Here is a 19,600-nt window from a genome sequence, read left to right on the forward strand (position 1 = left end):
AGTGTTCCCTTTTTATCATAGGGCTGTTGCATCAATGGGCGTGAAGAGGGGGCTCAGGGGAGACCTTCTTGCTGTCTACAACTCCCTGAAGGGAGGTTGTAGCCAGGTGGGGGTTGGTCTCTTCTCCCAGGCAACCAGCACCAGAACAAGAGGACACAGTCTCAAGCTGTGCCAGGGGAGGTTTAGGCTCGAGGTGAGGAGCGAGTTCTTCACAGAAAGAGTTGTTGGCCATTGTAATGTGCTGCCCAGGAAGGTGGTGGATTCACCATCACTGGAGGTGTTCAAGAGGGGATTGGATGTGGCACTTGAAGCCATGGTTTAGTTAGTCATGAGGTGCTGGGTGACAGGTTGGACTTGATGATCTCAGGTCTTTTCCAACCTTATGGATGCTATGATTCTATGATTGTCATAGTGTTCTTCATATGAACCAATATGTCAGGTGGAAGTATTAACCAGTGTCAGTTAAATTGCTTCTCCATTCAAAAGCCTGTGATCTTTAGATAAAAGGGTAGGAGAACATTTTGACATTCAAGGGTTTTGTTTTTTTTTCATCTCTGCTATTCCTGGCAAGAATGTGTTTCCCCTTTTTGTCTGAAAGATGCTCTTTGACATTTCTCCACCAGCCCCACAAGGGCTAGCTCCATGAATGTTGTTTTCTTCTGCCAGGCAAGATCTACCTTTTACAACTATAACTGCACACAAGCCCAGCTCCACACACAAGGCCATGGTCTGCTGACACTTGCATCTGTCTAGTCTGTGTGAGGAACTTGGCCCTTTGCATTCTCGAATGAATTTCACTTGTCTGTGATGTGGGATTAGTTTTGTCTCTGTTACATCGTCACACTGAATCCTTTCTCTGCTTTTTCCTTCTACCCTCTTACTTAGACTCTCTCTGTAAAGGCATCAAAGTTAACCTCTTCTGTCCTTCTAACTTGACAGCATACATTTATTTGCATTGCCCTTCTTTTAGAGTGATAGCAAAACCACAGTCTACAGCACAGAATCATAGAATTGTTAGGATTGGAGGGGACCTCAAGGATCATCTTGTTCTAACCCCCCTGCCATGGGTAAGGACACCTCACACTAGAGCAGGTTGCCCAGAGCCACATCCAGCCTGGCCTTAGAAACCTCCAGGCATGAGGCTTCCACCACCTCCCTGGGCAACCTGTGGCAGTCTCTCACCACCCTCATGGGGAAAAACTTCTTCGTAACACCCAGTCTGAATCCTCCCATTTCTAGTTTTGCTCCATTCTCCCTAGTCTATCACTCCCTGACACCCTAAGAAGTCTCTCCCTAGCTTTCTTGTAGGCACCCTTCAGAAGAGAATGGAATAGAATAGAATAAACCAGGTTGGAAGAGACCTTCAAGATCATCATGTCCAACCTATCATCCAATACCACCCATTCAACTAAACCATGCAACCAAGCACCCTGTCAAGCTTTGTCCTGAACACCCCCAGTGATGGTGACTCCACCACCTCCCTGGGCAGCACATTCCAGTGGGCAATCACTCTCTCTGTGTAAAACTTCCTCCTAACCTCCAGCCTAAACCTCCCCTGGCGCAGCCTGAGACTGTGTCCTCTTGTTCTGGTACTGGTTGCCTGGGAGAAGAGACCAGCCTCTGCCTGACTACAACTCTGCTTCAGGTAGTTGTAGACAGCAATAAGGTCACCCCTGAGTCTCCTCTTCTCCAGGCTAAAGATATATATTCAGCTATTGTAATATCTCCTCTGTGCTGTGAAACATTCCTATTTTGCCACAGTTGCAGTGAGGTGGTCTATGGGAGTCAGGCAGAGACACGTTTGGGTGCCCTTGGCATTCCTAAACCCATCAGAGGATAAGTAGCAGCAGTGGTGGCTGTTTTGGTGATACACAGCTATTTATCTGTAAAGAACAGCAGTGTTTCTTCACTCTTTTCAGCAACCCTAAAAGTATTTCAAAATTTACAACCCTTGCAGAAACCTTAGAATTCAGATTATTTGGTTTAGAAATGCAGTTTTTGAGAGAGCTCAAGCTTCTCAGTTACAGTTTATATTAATTTCTGTATGCTTGGGTAAACTCAGCATGCAGCAAGAAGTAGAATTAAAATATATGCATAGTTTTACTGCCCTTCTCTCCTCCTTCTTGGTATTACTGTGCTCTGTTCCTTGGTAAACATTGCCCGGACAAAGCCTGCTGTTTCATGCCAGCTTCCAGCAGGTAGCTCAGTTGGATCACTTACAGTGCTAGCAGAAGGCTCCAAATGGAGGAGTAGTCACACTGCTGCTTGGGTGGGTTTGGTAGCATCCTAAAGGTGCCTCAAACCTTGTCCAGGTACAAGTGTGAAGTTGCCAGAGCAGTTGATGGGAGGGTAGCCTGCAGTACCTGAAACTTTTCTGCTCAAAGCCATGGGGTGCTACACAAAGTAAGAGAAGTTTGGTAACTAGGGGCACTGTAACTACCATTACCTGGGCAGGCAGTAACACTGGTATAAAGGTGATGGTTGAGCTAGTAATTTTTGTGCCAATGCCATTATGGTTTGAGTGCCCACACAGGATTGTGGTGTCTGGGAGGTGGGAGAGCTGAGCTGAAACTTCATCTGACTGACACTAGTTTGATACAGGCTATGTCAAGCAAAGTCAGCATGCACCTGTGGTTTGAAGTGGAAACAGAGCAGCCGTATCTCCAAAACTCTCAGCTCCACTTGCAACTTCAGTGTGCTGTCAATATCCACCTAAGTCTCTGGACCTGCTCATCAGACAGGAGAAGAGCTAGTTTGAGGACACTGCTTGAAGCAACCCCAGACCTAGAGCTGCCCTAAATGCATCTACTTGGGAAATGGAGGTGTTTGTAGGAATAGGAGCCCACTAGGCTGCATCATAGCTAAGCACAACTTTTGAAATGCTAGGGAAAAGGCTCAGATGCCAGAGACTTGAAGAGAGTGTGTTCACTCAAGAGCATGGTGCATGCAGGAGCCAATCATCTAGAGGTGAATTGTTTAACATATTCTTTTATGATTTAAGCAGTCAGCAGTAGGGTACAGTAGTCCTTGAAGGTCATCTGAATGCCATTTCTGGCCAAATTTCTTATTTGACAGTGATGACACCACTGGATATGATATTAGAGACCAACACTGGTGTTACAATTCAGCACACCAAGGGATGTGTCAGACCCTTGAAGTCTATTCCATTCCTCTTGCTTAACTTTAAAATAAATGTTTCCTGCTTTATCACAAGTTTCATGACTGGCATTGCTTTGTAAGGTGGCAAGTAGAAAAGCAGGTGGATTGTTGCATCCATGATGAAAAGCATTGAAAGGAGCTGAAGCTAATCTTGGTCTTTAGCGAAGACTTGCAAAATTTCAGTTTATTGATAGAGGCCCAGATCTCAGGCAGGAACAAGCCCTGCCAGTTTAACCAGGAGAGAGTACAGCTGTAATCATCCAGGAGCTATAGCTGGCCATAAAAGGTTTGTGCAGAAGAGGAAAGCATATGTGACAGTATTTTGTTGAGAGGGAATGAGGTTTTCAAGGAAGGCTTATAGCATAGGGTAAATTGCTTACTCTCCAATTTCTCTTCCGTCTCCAAGGGATAACTGCTTAATTTAATAAGTTCTTTAAGTATCTTATTTCTTGCATGAAGTTGTTAATTTAGCTAATCACTATGGAAGTTTCTGTGTTGTCTGAGCAAGATGGAGACATGCAGCATGACACTCACTTGTAAGTATATAGATAATAATAAAATCTTGGGTCTAAACAAAACCTAACCCTCAAGCATCATTTAGAAGTGTGCTTTGTCAGAAATTCAGTGTCTTTCTAAAAGCTACTCCTCCATGTTCAGGCATCTTCTATAGCATGCTGAGGGGCATGTTTGTTAGAGGCAGCTGGCAAGAGGTGAAAGAAAGTCTCATGTTTCAATGTGAAATGCAAGCATTAATACCAGATGAAACCTTCTGCTGTGTCAGATAAGGTAGAAAAACCAGAGAGGAAAACAAGGATTTGATCTAGAATAGAATAGAATTAATTGATGGAATCATAGAATCAGTAAGGTTGGAAAAGACCTTCGAGATCATCAAGTCCAACCTATCACCCAACACCATCTGATCAACTAAACCATGGCACCATGTGCCTCATCCAGTCCACTCTTAAACACCTCCAGTGATGGTGACTCCACTACCTCCTTGGGCAGGTGATTGAGGTTAGAGCACTGACTCCCACAGGGTGATACGATGCCATTTGGAGTTCAGTTTTTGATGTGGTGGTTCCTTTACCCAGGGAAATGCCTAGGAGTGGTGGTATGCACTTGTACTAGCATCAGTTTCAACAGAAATTCAGCATCTGAGACTTAGTATCTTGATGAATGGTCTACTGTCCTTTCTATTCAACCCATCAACTTATTAGATCCACAAAACTTTCTTATTCTCTGCTTTGCAGTCTCCATCCCAGAGCTCTGCTTCTGAAATTTGATTTACATTGACTGAACTAACTTTAACATTGACTGGGCTAACTACCTGTTACCAGCAGGGCTGGATGTCCTTTATGTATTCTGCATTATTGTGCCCCTGTACTCAGCACTGGTTAGGCCACACCTTGAGTCCTGTGTCCAGTTCTGGAGTCCTCAATTCAAGAGAGATGTTGAGATTATGGAATAGGTCATCCTGAGTGCAATCACACAGCACTTAGAGGATGGCCAAGGGATCAGGTTCTACCTCAGTCTGGGTCGACACTGATTTTTTTAGGGAGTTTTTGCTGCGAGTTACAACCATGCTTGTCCCTGGCCACAGCACCTACTGCGCACACACACACACACAAAGAAAAAAAGAAAAAAACAAGTGTGGCGGCGTGTGAGAGCACGAGAGAGTACGAGAGAAGATGGAGAGCTGCCCGACGAACAGAGCCCCGCGAGCTGCCGCAAGCCCTTTTAAATTGAGCCGCTCCCGCCGCTGGGATCACGAGTCTGACCATGTGAAGAGATAGCTCTTCCTCGCCTCGCGGCTTGAGCAGAATCACCGTGGTGCCGGCGATTCCTGCTGCCCGAGAGGGAGAGCAGTGCCTGGTCCCCGGCGGCTGCTGGTCCTGGTGCTGTCCTGGGAGGGCTTCTTCCTGACGAACAGAGCCCCGCGAGCTGCAGCAAACCCTTTTAAATTAAGCTGCTCACACCGCTGAGATCACGAGTCTGACCGCGTGAAGAGATGGCTCCTCCTTGCCTCGTGGCTTTATCACAGTATCACACAGTATCACAGTATCACACAGTATCACAGTATCACACAGTATCACAGTATAACTAAGGTTGGAAGAGACCCCAAGGATCATCAAGTCCAACCTGTCTCGGTAGACCTCATGACGAGACCATGGCACCAAGTGCCACGTCCAATCCCCTCTTGAACACCTCCAGGGACGGTGACTCCACCACCTCCCTGGGCAGCCCATTCCAATGACGAACGACTGGCTCAGTGAAGAACTTTTTCCTCACTTCGAGTCTAAACCTCCCCTGGCACAGTTTGAGACTGTGTCCCCTTGTTCTGGTGCCGGTTGCCTGGGAGAAGAGACCAACCCCTTCCTGTCTACAACCACCTTTCAGGTAGTTGTAGAGGGCAATGAGGTCACCCCTGATCCTTTTCTTCTCCAGCCTAAACAATCCCAGCTCCCTCAGCCTCTCCTCATAGGGCTGTGCTCAAGGCCTCATACTTCCTTCTTGTCCCCTGTTTCCTGCTTCCAGAAACCACATACACAAAACTCACTTGCTCTGCTCTTAAAATGGAAATGCTATGTGCAAGCCTTTGTTTTTTTGTTTGAACACCAATGAGTATGCTGGACTATTTGAAAGCACAAAGTCTGCCTTTCTGATGTAAAAATTATGATTTGTGTAATGGCTTTTTAGAAGACAAATATTTTGCTTTCTTTAGAAAGCATTTTGTTGTTTAAAAACTGACCACCTGAAAAACAATTTCCATAGAATCACAGAATCATAGAATCAATAAGGTTGCAAAAGACCTCAGAGATCATCAAGTCCAACCTGTCACCCAACACCTCATGACTAATTATGCCATGGCTTCAAGTGCCACATCCAATCCCCTCTTGAACACTCCAGGGATGGTGACTCTACCACCTCCCTGGGCAGTACATCCCAATGGCCAATCTCTCTTTCTGAGAAGAACTTTCTCCTCACTTCCAGCCTAAACCTCCCCTGGCACAGCTTGAGACTGTGTCCTCTTGTATCTGGACGTGCACCTGTTATCTGGTAGAGCAGGGTTCTGGAGCTAGAGGATGTTCACATAATGCAGTAAGACATCCAGGAAAGGGTACCACACTTGTCTTGGAGTGGCACATATACAGTATTTATTTACAGTGTGATTTCCATGTAGAGATGAGAAGGGCAAGCATATTTTTACTAGGCTTTAATTCACTAGAGAGAGAGACAGGGACGGGAAAGACTAGGAAGAGACAGGGGAAATAGCTGAAGCAAATTTATCTTTGAATTGGAGGTGACATCCATGAAAAATGCTTTGTGCTTTTTCTGACTGGGTAAGCTTTGCCTACCAACATCTTTACAGCATTAATCACAGCTAAAAGGTTCTGGGGGAAACCTTTTGCTCTTTGTTGAGAAATACTAATAAGGATATGGACTTAATGTTTTGTCCCTCTTCAGAGAGTTTGCTTGCTGCAGACACGGAGGCAAGATTGTCAACAAAGGGTTTTAACCCTGGAAAGGACTCAAGCACCTTCTACTCACAAGATATTTACATTATCTTGCTCTTAAGGAGCCATAAGCATGAGATCAGCAGGTGCTAACATTCCAGTGATGGAGGAAGCTGACAGCTTGTAAATGTCCTGAGATGAGGGCAAAGGACTTGTCTGTGCTTTTAGCCAGGATCTAAGCTAAGAAGAGCAGCCTCATGTGCTAATTCAGTGATAAGAGAGAAGTGTGGTTTCATGCAGCATTTGCATGGTTGCACAGCAGGACTGCTATTAATTGGACATCTTTGTTTCCCCCCTTTCTGGGCAAGTGTCCTGATCAGAGTTTAAAAGAACCAATTCTGTTCAGTGGCTTTGCTTTTCAGCTCAGTCTTTTCTAAGTTAACTGCACTTTTGGAAATTGGAAACGTACTTCTTCAGATAGTGTTTGCTCCTAGAAGTGGTAATGCACCAGTGGTGATGATGGGGCTTGGGTTCAATATTGGATTTGTATCGCCTTAATTTTGTTGTCATTGTTTCATTATAACTGGTTTTGTTTTCCAATTCATAAGTCTCTGTTCCTTATTCCCTTTCTCTGCCCCTTTGGGAATGAAGAGGAGTTAATAGTGAGCATCTGCTACTCATTTAGTGGCTGCCCAAGCCTCAACCCTTGACATCAGGGAAGGAAGGTAGGACAGTACTGTCCAGGGACGGCAGGGAGACTAAAAAGTCCATTATAGGGTTGTGAGGCAGCATACCTGGGTGAACTTTTCTTAGTTGCAGTGATCCCTAAGGCTCTGTGGACATTATGAAAGTGCTTTTGTTTTCTGGTGTTTGCTGTGCTTATGCTTGGAGCTTGACTACAGTGTAGGTCTAACTGCTGTTGTCACCTTGCTCTTCAGATCACAAAAGGCCTGTCCTTCACATTCCATAAGTAAAAGACTATATAATCACCTCTGATATGACCTCCTCATATACAAATTTGCAACAGTTTGAGGCAAGCCTGTTATACAGCCAGAGACCACAAAGACTACTCACCGGCCACAACAACCCCCATGCAGCTACAGGCTGGGGACAGAGTGGCTGGAGAGCAGCCAGGCAGGTAGTGGTTGATAGTAGGCTGAACATGAGTCAGCAGTGTGCCCAGGTAGCCAAGAAGCCAAAGGACATCCTGTCCTGGATCAGGAACAGTGTGGCCAGCAGGAGCAGGGAGGTCATTCTGCCCTGTGCTCAGCACTGGTTAGGCCACACCGTGAGTCCTGTGTCCAGTTCTGGGCCCCTCAGTTTAGGAAAGTTGTTGAGTTGATGGAAGGTGTCCAGAGAAGGGCAATAAAGCTGGGGAGGGGTTTGGAGCACAGCCCTGTAAGGAGAGGCTGAGGGAGCTGGGGTTGCTTAGTCTGGAGAAGAGGAGGCTCAGGGGAGACTATCTTGCTGTCTACAACTCCCTGAAGGGAGGTTGTAGCCAGGTTGGTCTCTTCTCCCAGGCAACCAGCACCAACAGGGGGACATAGTCTCAAGCTGTGCCAGAGGAGGTTTTGGCTGGAGGTGAGGGAATTTGTTCTTCACACAGAGAGTAATTTGCCATTGGAATGTGCTGCCCAGGGAGGTGGTGAGGTTGATGTCCCTGGAGGTGTTTAAAAAGAGACTGAATGAGGCACTTGGTGCCATGGTCTAGTTGATTAGTTAGTCTTGGGTGATAGGTTGGACTTGATGATTGTCTCTTCTAACCTGCTTCATTCTCTGATTCTGTGACCAAATCCTTAAAATGGAGCATTGGTTATTCTCTAACCAGGTTCTGGCTTGCATCTGAGATAGTAAGGGGGTGAGAAAAGAGTTTTCTTGTCTCTTTCTGAAACATCAGTATGTCTGAAAGACCCTGTTAATCTGGCACGTCTTATGCCAGGTCTTTCAAATTAAACCATGAGAGCTAAAAGCTTCTTAGAAACTCTGTTTATTGCCACCTCACCATTGTGTGATTGTTCAAAAGCCTGCCTACAGTCTTGGAACCATTATTTCATTTGAACAGTGTCAAGGAGTGCTTTGAGCTGTGTGGTGCTACTTGCAGCACTGCCACTTGAGATGCACATGGAGCATTTTGGGCAAGGTTTTCTGGAGCATTCAGCCTTGTGTAGCACCTGATGGTACAATCTGTACAGATGCCAAGAGCTTAAGAACAGTGCTATAGAAATTCCAGAAGTATTATCACAGTAGGGAGGTACTGTCATATTAGACTCTCTGATTCTTAACCTTTCATAAGGCAGACTGAACCAAGCACTCACACATCATTTTTCTACTTTTCTGCTCAAAATCTGTAACTAAATTTTACAGGCATAGGCTCAAACCAGCACAATCATAGTGATGATTGGAGAGAGATCTGAAATCCTTCTGTGGTAAATACAACAGCCAGCACAGTATTGTCAAAAGAAAGACCTCTGACAAAAGATATTAACTCTGAAGTAACAGCAAAAAATATTGAGGTGTTTGGAGCATGGTATATTGAGATGCTAACAATATATCAAGTTTAGCAAACAAACACATCCTAATTCTAAATTTTGTGATGGCTTCACTGGACTTAAATGAGCACAGTGTTTGTGTCTTGAATTGCAACACTGATGATCTCAAAGGCCTTTTCCAACCTGGTTAATTAGATTCTATTCTATCTTATCCTATTCTATTCTATTCTATTCTATTCTATTCTATTCTATGCTATGCTATGCTATTCTATTCTATGCTATGCTATGCTATGCTATGCTATGCTATTCCATTCCATTCCATTCCATTCCATTCCATTCCATTCCATTCCATTCCATTCCATTCCATTCCATTCCATTCTATTCTCCTGTGAGGACAGATTGAAGGAGTTGGGGCTGTTCAGTCTGGAGAGGAGAAGGCTCCGAGGTGACCTCATTGTGGCATTCCGGTATCTGAAGGGGGCTGCAAGAAGGCTGGGGAGGGACTTCTCAGGACCTCAGGTAGTGATAGGACTAGGGGGAATGGAATGAAGCTGGAGGTGGGGAGATTCAGGCTGGACATAAGGAGGAAGTTCTTCCTTGTGAGAGTGGTGAAGCCCTGGAATGGGTTGTCCAAGAAGGTGGTTGAGGCCCCGTCCCTGGAGGTGTTTAAGCCCAGGCTGGATGAGGCTCTGGCCAGGCTGATGTAGTGTGGGGTGTCCCTGCCCATGGCAGGGGAGTTGGAACTAGATGATCCTTGTGGTCCCTTCCAACCCTGACTGATTCTATGATTGTATTCTATTTGTAAGTGGCAGAGCTAATAAAACCAAGAGCAGAGCCATCACCTTCTGTTTGTTTTAACTGCCCTTTTTTTTTTTCATATTTCACAAAGAGAAACATATTATTTTTTTTATTAATCATCTCTGTCTGTGGCTGAGAATCGGTTCTGAGTGAAGAATTCTTTGTGTCAACCCAAACTCAGTAGTGGCTGTAGTCTCTGTTCTCTGTGCATCTGCACTGCAAATCATCTTGCCCTCAAAGCCACACAAGAGCCTTTTGTGAATAAAGCCACAGTGTTAATGCATTCCTTGGCTTTTCAAGTAAGTGCTTGTTAGGAGGTAAGAAGGCAGCCTGTTGCAATATGAACCCTGAATAGGAGACCCCAGTCCCCTTGAAGTTAATGAATGAGGTCAAAAGCAAAATTTCCAGCCTCCTCTGTAGCCCTCATTAGGGCAGCACAGCCATTGCAAGTTTCCATGAGTACAGGTCAGGACAAGCATCTGCCTCAATGATTGTAGTCCTTGTTTTGGCCAGTTCTACCTTCTCCTGCAAATCTGGAGCTCATGTTTACCTGCCTGCTCACACCAGCACCATTTGTGTCAAATCCAACAGCAGTGAAATGATCTAAGAAAATGTCTGCTCTGTAACTACAGAGACATACCCTCACAGTTGTCTTTTTGCTTTTTTCCCCTGCTGAATGTGGCTGAAGCTCAACATGTTATGTCTTCAGCATCAGCAGAAATAAATTGATTGCTATCTCTTTATGTCAAAGACGTGTCACCTATTTTTCTTTATTCAAGGTTGGCTTGATTTATTCCATCTCACTGAGCTAAAAAAAGAGCAAGGTTGTCATCCTGTGCCGTCTACAGCTTTGGGAAACATTTCCTGGGATCAGTGGATGGGGAATGGAATGAGAGTATGAGGGCTACGGTGGGTGCTGGGACAGCAATGAGGCAGCAATGCAGCAGCAGTGGGCCAGGCTGCCTGCCCCTGTCTCTCCACAAGCCTCAGCAGGGAGGATGGGCATGAATCAATGCCCTGAAAACTGAAGGTCAGGGAGTGAGTAGGTTAGGAAATGCTGATCCCATCATCCTACTAGGATCTGAACTGAGCACAAACAGCCGGGTAGGTTAGCTGGCAAAAAAACACTATCCTTGCAAACAAGCCTTGCAATGTTCACCTTGATTTTTTTTTTCTTTCTCTTTCCCTCTCAATTGCATCCTTTGTAGTATCTAAATAAATCTGTCAGCCTCAGCTCAGTTTCAGGATCTTGGCAGAAAGGAGACGAATGTCAGTGTCTCTGCTGGGGGATGACCAGGACTGGTCATGACAGAGGGTTCTTGGAAGCATCTGGAGCTGACTAAAACCAGCCATGACCAGACCAGCCCCTCAGCCAGAGGTAAGGCTCCTGAAATGAATGGAAGAGAAGGAAAAAATAGAATAGAATAGAATAGAATAGAATAGAATAGAATAGAATAGAATAGAATAGAATAGAATAGAATAGAATTAACCAGGTTGGAAAAGACCTTTGAGATCATCAAGTCCAACCTATCACCCAACACCATCTAATCAACTAAACCATGGCACCAAGCACCCCATCCAGTCTCTTCTTGAACACCTCCAATGATGATGACTCCACCACCTCCCTGGGCAGCACATTCCAATGGCCAATCTCTCTTTCTGGGAAGAACTTCCTCCTAACGTCCATCCTAAACCTCCCCTGGCACAGTCTGAGACTGCTGAAGAAGCAGAGGAGTGAGGGGAGAAAAGGAGGATGAACAAGGTGGGAGAGAGCAAGTTGGGGCAAACAGTGGTGAGCATTGCCTAGGACTGAAGCAGACCTGACCTATCACCTGCAGAGAGCCCATGGCTGCCCAGATTTCCTGACAGGTACTGCAGCCTGGAGGCAGAGCCCAGCACATGGAGAAAGTGTCAGCAGGGAGTCAGAGAGAAGCCACTATGTTCTTGCCACACCATTCTGCTTCAAGGACTGAGAGTTTGCAGGGGGAGGTGTTTGTCTTTGTATTTCACTACCTATTTCATTTAGCAAACTAATCTCCCCCCACATCAATTTTGTCTATGGCAGTAATTGTTAAGGTATCTCCATGTCTTCGCCTCAGCCCATGAGAGTTCTTCTATTTTCTTCCCCTTTCCTGAGGGGTGGGAGAGTCTGAGAAGTGGATGGAAATTTGTCCCTTGTCCAAGGCTAACCTACTACCACACTTTGTCAAGGAAGCACCTTTAACTCTCTAAATAAATATCCCTTTCATTCTTAAAAACTCTTGTCAGGATGCAGTTAAAAATTTGATTTTGAAGTTTTCTTTAGCAGTAGCAAAAATATATCTAAACTATGCAAAAAACTGCTGAATCATTGTGCAAGACCCAGAGGATATAGTTCTTGCCTCAGCTGTGTAGGGAGGGTTAGAGTAGCTGACCTCAATCATCTGCCATGGCCTTTGGAATAAACATATCTGACCAGTGGATGACCTGAAAACGTGCACAAAGGCTGCCCAGGTCTTCAAGGGGAAAAGGCTTGTAACAGATTTATGTGAAACTCTTCCTCAGAAGTGCTTAGGGATTCTGTAAATGCTGGGTCTAAACAGAGAAAATACACTCCCTTTTTCCCAGGCAGTTCATGGCCACAGGAAGCACTTCTCAAATTATTCTGGTTATGAGGCCACTCTCAGAAACACCCTGACCAGGTGTGTCTCCCTCAGTGAAATCTCCTTCACCATGCTCCTAGTACCTGTGAAATGACCCTTCTGTAGCTGACTAATGGCTTAGCTGTCAATGATTCCTTTTTCCCCCCTTTTCCCCCTTTTCCTTATTTTCCTTCTTTTTCTTTTTTGTTTTCTTTTTCTTTCTCCTTTTCCTTTTTTCTTTTTCCTTTTCCTTTTCTGCTTTTTCTCTTCCTTTTTCTCTTTTCCTCTATGCGTTCTTGTAAGAATCTGAGTAACAAGGAAAATACCCTGAAGTGAGAAGACACTTTTAAATCCAGTTATTGTGTTTTTATGATGCAGGGTTAGACAAGCAACTTTTAAAAGGCATACTTGCTTAGAGCAATTAATTTTTGCCTTTCTTCATGTTCTGTTGAGGCTGTGTCCTGGTTAGAGGGCACGGTCTGTACTTTTATCTGTGCTACAGAACAACAGATAGGCACTGTAATGACAGTGTTACAGGAGGCCTGTAAATAGATCTTGATTCAGGCAGTGATGCATGACTAAACACAGGCTTCATGGTCTCTCCCATTTACCCGTTGGCTGTGTTGCAGTGTGTCCTTTTGCAATGTCAATTACAGATAGTCTCTCTCAGAGCTTGCAGGTGGAAGTGGAAGCAGTGTGTAAAGCTGTCGAGAGATGTGGGTTTTCTGCCAGGTGTCTGTCTGTATAGTCACCTACAAGCCTGCTGTCATCCTCTATAGTGCTAGCATGCAACCCTTTGAAATACCAGCTTTCAGCTTGCACACATACACAGGAATGTGCTGACAGCCTCTGTCAAAGTGTGAATTTCCAGACGAGGTACAGTTTCTCGGCAGCCGATGACAATAATTCACTGTTTCAATCAAGGGAGAATTCAAATGGGACTGTTGAACGTTGCTCAGCAAATTGCCTTTGAACACAATGGTAACAGGAATGTTTTCACTTGAGAGGCAAAAAAAGAGGAGAACTGCTGTAAATTGCAGTGATGTAAAGGAGTAGCAATAGGAGCTGCTGTCTTCTTAAGGTGCCAGAAAATAGAAACACATTCTGGTCTCAATCACAGTTTGGGTCTCTAATCCTTTTCATCTCCTCGCCCTTGCTGAGCAAAAGATAAAGCAATTTCAAATTTCAAACCAAATCACCTGCAGTCAGACTGGGGTAATGCCTTCTCAAATCTAAAGTGGAACACATTTTAAGTGGGTCACTCTTTATCTTCAGACTTTGCTTGCCATCAAATGGAAAGTTGGACAGCTGTCCCTACCCTTCTGTTGATAAAATAAAGCTTGCCTGCTTGTGGAGATCCTTTTGCATCTGTGTGAGAAGGTGAAATCGGAGTAGGATGTCAAAAATTTCCTTTAAAGTTTTACATTTGGAGACCAGCAGTGCACATTAAAAGGATGTCTTTTTGTTCCTAATTCAGTCTTTTCAGCAGCACTGTTATGGAGTTGGGAATTTCTGTGCAAGTATGGTAAAGATGGCATTTAAAACGGGCATGATTGGTAAATGACACTAGGAAATACAGGTACTTTCAACTGCCATTATCATTAGATGTTCAGCCTTGTAGTTGTTTGGGTTGGGTGTTGTTTTCTTCAGTTGGGAAGGAGTCATACACAATGCCAGGCTGGGAACAAACATTACTGTGTTTCTAAGGTGACTAATTTTATTCTGATCATTAATAGCAGTTCCATGTGTTCTTCATTAGTCTGTTAGCCTTTCATCTTCCTAGCATTGTTCCTATGCAGAAGAGATGTTTTATGGCTTTGAGAAATTTACAAGCCCATATACATAATGTGTAGAGCACAGCACTCCCATTGCATTGCTTTTATTCAGGCTTCAACAGGGGGGGGGGGGGGAAAAACACAAAACCACTTTCAACTCTTCCATAAAAGGGCATTAATATATAAACAGCTTTAAGATCAGTCTGCCCTTGCCAAATTTTATTTACTTTTTTAAACTCTGTGTTATCTTTAATAAACTCTTTTTTCTTTCCTTTCAGTGAACACTAAAACGTATTGGAGATTGTTCTAAACTGAACCAAACACAGCCTCAGCCTTCGGTATATGTGCTAAGACATCCAGGTATAACTCCAGTTATTTTTGTGAAGATGTCATTGATTTGGGTGGGTGTTTTGTACAGTAATTGCAAGGTATATGTGACCTGGAAAGATTGATTTACAGTCTTGCTGTGGCTAGGTATAGGCAGTTGCCTGATCTTAGCTGCCTATAAAAAGCCCAGTACCAGAACTGTCACTCTTGTCTCAAGTCAGAGCAGTAACTGATTGTGACTAGTTCAGTTCCAAGTTCAGATCTCAATCAACAGGAAATAAAAGTAATGCAAACCCCCTTTTAATTTCTGTGTTTTGGACAGGTGAAATCTTAATTATGCTCCTTAAAACAGGAGGAGCATTTTCTTCTTGTTCAAGTTGTCACAGAGAGAATTAGTTGAGGGGGACAAACTTTGGAACTGTCACATTCTGCAGCTAAAAAATCACTGTAAATGGAGAGCAGATCTGCAGCTGTGTCTTCTAGATCCTCAGAGAGCCATATCTTTCTTGATTTTCATATGCAGAAAATCTTACTCTGTATTATGGAAGATATGCAGTGCAAGAAGTATAAGGCTGAACTTGTAATTCAAGTATTTTTCCAGGCAAGTAACTAGCCAATACAGAGTGTGGGGTTTTTTTTTGGCTGACAATGGCCTTATTATTTTGTGTATGCAGTTTCTGTAATATGAATTAACAGTTCTGAGCTTCTGTGTTTATTTCTGTATTGACTTTGAGATCATCATTTTGTCCAAGCTGGCCATACAGTATTCAGGAATGTTTATGTTGCTAGACTCCAGAACAAGCAAAAAAAGTCTTTGAGCATCAGTTAGAAGCAAAGGAAAAGCTTTGTGTTTTCTGGACCTCCCTAAAGGAGAAATCTTGTGATTGAGAAGGAGGAAGGCTGAGTTTAATAGGCTGAAATATGTTCTTTTGATCTTCCTTTTGGAAATGAAATAACTGGGAAACACATCACCTCTGCCTGCTCCCTCTCAAGACAGACCTTAGACAAGAAACCTCTCCAAGACTAAGAAATTAATCATTTGTAGGCATGAGATTTATCCTTTGCTTTGCCATATTGTGCCAATCACGTGTTGTGGCTTTCTTCCAGCCTCATCTGCCCTGCTGCATCCTTTGCAGCTTGGTGACAATGCTTTGCCTCAAACACTACAAAGGCAAAAGACATTTTAAAGTACTCCTCTATGCTAACCCTATCCTCCCCAAAATGTAATATAAACCCCTTGTCCTCATGCCTACTGCTTGTTGACTTTTGGCCTCAGGTGTGAGTTCAAGCAGAGCAGTACAATGCTTTGATGACTGCCTGGGGTAATACCATGCATAAGTTGCAGTCCTGCCTCTGTGTTGGAGGAGGAAGGAATTTTCACTTAGGATTGCTTCTCGTGCTCAGATTTAAGCAGTGTGTCTCTGAGCCAGGGCTGTTGAAATGGAAGAGGGGGGAAGAGGATTTGTGTAGTTATGTATTGGTTAACTTCAGTCTTTCGTGTTTCACTTCAATAAGGAAAAAAAATATATATCCACATAGGTTACTTTGACTTCTTCTTAAGACATGAAGAATCTTAGCCCATTGCTTTGGTTGGCAGCATATTCAAATGCAGGATCCCAGGGCAGGTTGTTATTTGTTTGTTTCACTGGGCATGGTATGCTGAGTCTTGTGAATGGTATTCCCATGGGAATTAACTTGAGTAAAATGATGGGGTGGGCATACAGCAGAATGCCTCTTGTGAGAAAACCCACCAAAAACCTAAAAATTGCATTTTGAAAATGATGGATTTGACTTCATATCCTCTTTGGCAACTCTGCAGGGCAAGCAAACGCAGCCAACAATGGCATCTGCTGCAGGACTGACAAATGCAGAGCTCTCACAACCGTGAACTGAGTCTTTTTCTTTCATGATGTGTGGATTAGGTGCCTGGTGCTAATTATTTATTTATATAGATACATTTTTGGTTAATGCAGGGCATTGGGAATGCTTCTTGCAGATCAGAATAAAACAGTTAAGACAATGCCAGAAGTGAAGCATATTTCCAAAGCAAAACCGTAAGGAAGACAGGGATCTGCTAAGTGCAAATTCTTTCTAAGTTGCACAGATGGCCCAGCCTCACCACAGCAGCAGGATGGGAACAATACTGTGATTCCTTACCGTGTAAACAATGATGACAGCCTTCTTCAGCCCTTAAACCAGGCTGAGGAACAGCCCCAAAGGGGAACCTATTGCAAGCTGGGAGATGTAAGGAATGCTATCAGTGCAATGTGAACACTTGCACAACATAGGTGTAATTAATGGCTTATATGTTTGTGGGCCCTATTAATGAACTGGTAATGATGAATTACAGTTCAGCAAATTTTCAGGTACCTCTAATGCAGCCACAGCAACCAAATCTGTAAGACTTCTGATTTGTCAGAGTCGTCTAGCCTTTGTCTGAGGAAGTTAGATTTTTGGCAGTGTGCTGTATAGTGTAGTCTCTTTGTGATGAATATGCTTTGGGCACTGTGCCAGGATGTAATTATTCAATATGATGAAGTAGAATCCTATCAATTTATCCTGTTTATGCCTCAAAACTCATCCTTTCATTTTATTTTCCCACATGCCAAATGAAATGTAATATGCATTATTTGAATATAATACTGGAGTCCATGCTATTAAATTGTACAAAAACATTTGCAGATGATAATCTTATTGCAGACAGCCTTTGAAATGCCTTAATGGAGGGAAAAAATAATAGAGGGAGGTCTATTATTACTAATGGGTCTGTGTGGAAAGAAAAAGAAACATGTCTCACACCAATGAACAGGTGGCTTAATAGGGCCATGATGTGAAACAGGACAGAGTAGAACCCATTGATTAAAAATCAGCAGTTTCATTCAGTCAGTCTAATAGCTTAGGGGAAACATGGCTTGGTTGTGCTTTTAACTAGAATGGGGCTTTACATTCCCTACCAATTAGAGGATTACATCCTTTTTTTGCCAGAATGAAGAAAGTTGCTGACATTTTAAAATGAACCAGAACAGAGCATGATCTGCATGCCCTTTGTGAGAAGCTAAATTTGCTAGCTTCAGTGCAGGAATTGTTTGTTACAGTTGGCCTGAGCTCTTTTGTCTGGTTGCACAATAACTCTTACTGTGAGTACACAGGCCTTGAGCAGAAGCCTTATGAAGAGAGGCTAAGGGAGCTGGGGTTGGTTAGCCTGGAGAAGAGGAGGCTCAGGGGAGACCTTCTTGCTGTCTACAGCTACCTGAAGGGAGGTTGTAGCCAGGTGGGGGTTGGTCTCTTCTCCCAGGCAACCAGCACCAGAACAAGAAGACACAGTCTTTAGAAGAGTACAGAGGGATTATCTTTGAGGTTGGTTGGTTTTTGGATCTGTTGTGGTTTTTTTTCTCCCAGAAGATGTGCTTAATGTTTTTCTCCAGAAATTTTGTAAGGAAATGTCCCTGTGTATTTATAACTAACTAACTAAATTAATTAATTAAAATCTGACTGCAATCTAGAGACTGATAAAGTAGAGTAGGGTAGAATAGAATAGAATAGAATAGAATAGAATAGAATAGAATAGAATAGAATAGAATAGAATAGAATAGAATAGAATAGAATAGAATAGACCAGGTTGGAAAAGACTTTCAAGATATTCAAGACCAACCTATCATCCACCACTGTCTAACCAACTAAACCATGGTACCAAGTGCCTCATCCAGGCTCTCCTTAAACACCTCCAATGATGGTGACTCCACCACTTCCCTGGGCAGCACATTCCAAGGGCCAATCTCTCTTTCTGGGAAGAACTTCTTCCTAACATCCAGCCTAAACCTCCCCTGGTGCAGCTTGAGACTGTGTCCTCTTGTTCTGGTGCTGGTTGCCTGGGAGAAGAGACCAACCCCCACCTGGCTTCAGGGATTTGTAGAGAGCAAGAAGGTCTTCCCTGAGCCTCCTCTTCTCCAGGCTAAGCAACCCCAGCTCCCTCAGTTTCTCCTCACAGGGCTGTGCTCCAGACCCCTTCCCAGCTTTGCTGTCCTTCTCTGGACACCTTCCAGCATCTCAACATCTTTCCTAAACTGCGGAGTCCAGAACTGGACACAGGACTCAAGGTGTGGCCTAACCAGTGCTGAGTACAGGGCACAATGACTTCCCTGCTCCTGCTGGCCACACTATTCCTGATGCAGGCCAGGATGCCCTTGGCCCTCTTGGCCACCTGGGCACACTGCTGGCTCATGTTCAGCCTCCAGTCAACCAGTTCCCCCAGGTCCCTTTCTGCCTGGCTGCTCTCCAGCCACTATGACCCCAGCCTGTGTTTCTCCTCAGTATAGTATGATTTTTTTCAGCTTGAGTGAGAGTTTTTCTCCGTGCTGTCACAACTTACCCTTTTAACTCTGGCAGTTGTCTCCAGTGTACCTGACAAGATAAGAGCAGTCATATAAGCAGGGCTGCAGAGGATTTGCTTTCTCTGCTTTTTGTTGTATTTTTATTTTTTTGCAGCAATGTAACCCCAGCAATGGGTCACAAGAAGCTTTGTGTTGCAATGACACTGGCTACTCTGAATTTTTGTACTGAAATGGCTTGGGGGTGGGGAAAGAAAAAGAAGAAAAGCATTTTTACCATTCTCTTAAGAGGTCTGGAGTGAATAAGAAAAGCTTGGTTTTCTGCTGGGTTTTGTTGTTGTTTGGTTGTTGTTGCTTTGTTTTGTTGTTGTTTTGTACACCAAACACACAAAACCACTTTGCTGTGCTTCACTCCATTTTATGGCACTTAAAATCATAGAATCATAGAATCAACTTGAGTAGCTGTATCCTAGCTGTCATAATGTGCTTTTCCTTTTCATCTGAGGGATAATAGCAGAGTATCTAGCTCACAGGCTCCTTTGGATGAATTTCTTTAGAATTACAAATGCTGAATTATGAAAAATGCTGAATTATGACATGCAAATTTGTGAAGTGTTTGTATCCTGGCCTGCATCAGGAACAGTGTGG

General features: G+C 43.8%; 1 protein-coding gene across 3 annotated transcripts in view; it reads left to right on the plus strand.

Annotated features, from left to right (window-relative positions):
* PLPPR1 (phospholipid phosphatase related 1) overlaps positions 1-19,600 on the plus strand; it is a 186,674-nt gene that overhangs the window by 23,835 nt on the left and 143,239 nt on the right. For 2 of the 3 annotated variants that reach the window (XM_054178638.1, XM_054178640.1), the window contains exon 2: positions 14,576-14,657. The exons of the other annotated variant lie outside the window; for it this stretch is intronic. The gene's annotated coding sequence lies outside the window, so the exon portion shown is untranslated. The remainder of the gene's footprint in view (positions 1-14,575; positions 14,658-19,600) is intronic. 3 annotated transcript variants of the gene reach the window in all.

This window comes from Dryobates pubescens, chromosome Z, assembly GCF_014839835.1.
Source record: "Dryobates pubescens isolate bDryPub1 chromosome Z, bDryPub1.pri, whole genome shotgun sequence".
NCBI lineage: Eukaryota > Metazoa > Chordata > Aves > Piciformes > Picidae > Dryobates > Dryobates pubescens.